Consider the following 2,628-nt stretch of genomic DNA (forward strand, 5'->3'; position numbering starts at 1 on the left):
CATACATACATACATACATACATGTGTAAGTATTCATTTGTATGTGCTGTGCGTGAGGGAAATTGTTTAACACATCAACGAACATATTAGTTAAGTAATTAAATAGTTAGTTGATTAAATTTATATCAGGAATATTTCTAATCTTCCTGTAAATCAATTTCCCAGGGTTGAAACCCTTACAGAGAAACATGCAGGGCTGACAACTGGTGAATACCGATTTCTCTCCATCCATTCATTCTTGCTCTCGTGGTAAATATCCCAGTATTCCTGAATAAATAATCTATTGGTGTCAAAGAAGTAATTGCTGAGCGGCGGCCATTATATAACTCACCATGCAGCGTATAAATTAACGCTAACCTGTGCTCTGAAACAATTTCGGAAATGTTTCTAAACGCATACAGGCTTCTAAGCGAGGGACGGCTTTTGCTATTTCCATGTGAGTCTGAGTGAATTTGTACTGTGAACATGTTTGTGTGTGTGCGTAAGACATACGTGCGCACACATATACACATACGCGTGCGATGGTGGGGGTGAGGAGTGGAGAAGAAGGGTGGGAGGGGGAGACGGGGAGGGGAGAGAGATGGGGAGAGGAGAGGAGGAGGTTGAGACAAGGAGGAGGGGGAGGTGCAGAAGAAGACGAAAAAGAAGAAGAAGAAGAAGAAGAAGAAGAAGAAGAGGATGAAAAAAGGGGAGGAGGAGGAGAAGAAGAAGAAGAAGAAGAAGGAAGAAGAAGAAGAAGAAGAAGAAGAAGAGAGAAGGAAGAGGAGGGGAAGAAGACGAAGAATGTTACCACACGTAGTAACAACATGCTTTTCAAGATCGATTCCAGTGCCCGTCACATTCTTCAAATGTTTTTTTAGCAGAAAACGCGAGTTAAAAATGGCCGTTATATTTCGCAGATTCGTTACATAGAGATATGGGAAGCTGTGACATTCTTGCTTCTTTCCATTACCATCTCGATTAGATGCCTGTGTTACGATGTATAGCAACGACATGGTTCCAAGATCAATTTTGGCACGAGTCACCTTAAACAAATGTCTTTTGCCAGATCGTAATTTCAACCAGTGAAGGCACGTGGTTTAGTGGTTAAGGCAATCGGTTCACGATCGTAAGGTCGTGAGTTCAATTCCCGGCGACGTGTTGTATCCTTGAGCAAGACACTTTATTTCTTTATTTCACGTTGCTCCAGTCCACTCAGCTGGCAAAAATGAGTAGTACCTGTATTTCAAAGGGCCAGCCTTGTCACACTCTGTGGCACGCTGCATCTCCGGAGAACTACGTTAAGGGTACGGCGTGTCTGTGGAGTACTCAGCCACTTGCACGTTAACTTCACGAGCAAGCTGTTCCGTTGATCGAATCAGCTGGGACCCTCGTCGTCGCAACCGACGGAGTGCTCCTACAATGTCAACCAAAGCACGTTTAAGTGAAACTGACTCGACAGAAATTGTGTGGAAGCCGGCGGCGGGTTGGCCGAAACGTTAGCACGCCGGGCGAAATGTTTAGCAGTATTTCGTCTGCCGTTATGTTCTGAGTTCAAATTCTGCCGAGGTCGACTTTGCCTTTATCCTTTCGGGGTCGATAAATTAAGTACCAGTTACGCACTGAGGTCGATATAATCGACTTAATCCCTTTGTCTGTCCTTGTTTCTCCCTGTATGTTTAGCCCCTTGTGGGCAGTAAAGAAATAAGAAATGTTAGCAAACCGGGCGAAATGCTTAGCGGTATTTCGTCTGCCGTTATGTTCTGAGTTCAAATTCCGCCGAGGTCGACTTTGCCTTTTATCCTTTCGGGGTCGATTGAATAAGTACCAGTTACGCACCGGGGTCGATATAACCGACTTAATCCCTTTGTCTGTCCTTGTTTCTCCCCTCTGTGTGTAGCCCCTTCTGGGCAGTAAAGAAATAAGAAATTGTGTAGAAGCCTGTTGACGGTACCTTTCCTCTGACTGAAATAAAGGGAGTTAACTTTTGTAAACTAAGGTTTGAAACAATGTCGCGAGCTACACTCGTCCTGAAATTTGCCTATTTTACTGCACTCATGATTCTTATGAGTAAGGGTTGGTAAAGTTAAGTTCAATCAGATCCATTGTGTTTGTGATTGTAAATATACCTAAGTTCACCTCTGTGTGTGTGTGTCTACGTTTGTTAATATGTATGTGTTTGTGTGTGGCATGTATATTTATCTGTAAATGAGCATGCATGTTTAAATTTGCATGACGCATGCGTATATGCCTGTAAATGCATGTGCGTGTGTTTGTATGTGCGTTTGTTTTCCTGCAGGCTATGAATATGAATGTATGATTATAAGTTGCCATGCTTACAAGATTTTTTGTTTGTTTGTGTGTCTGACCATGTCTTTATCTCTGTAAGTGCATATGTGTGTGCGTGTGTATGTGTGTGTGTGTGTGTGTGTGTGTGTGTGTGTGTGTGTGTGTGTAAATGTATGTACGTGTGTGTGTGCGGATGTGCTTGGAAGTACGGATGTATGTGCGTGTATACGCTTTACTTGTGTATGTCTATATACGTGTACGTTTATGGAAATGCGTGTGCGTAAATGCGTGCGTGTCAGTCTGCGAGCTTTTACACATATATCTGTGCGTGTTACGCAGGTGTTTTTCTGAAAGTAATTG

Source organism: Octopus bimaculoides, chromosome 9 (genome assembly GCF_046866305.1).
Source record: "Octopus bimaculoides isolate indiv1 chromosome 9, ASM4686630v1, whole genome shotgun sequence".
Lineage (NCBI taxonomy): Eukaryota > Metazoa > Mollusca > Cephalopoda > Octopoda > Octopodidae > Octopus > Octopus bimaculoides.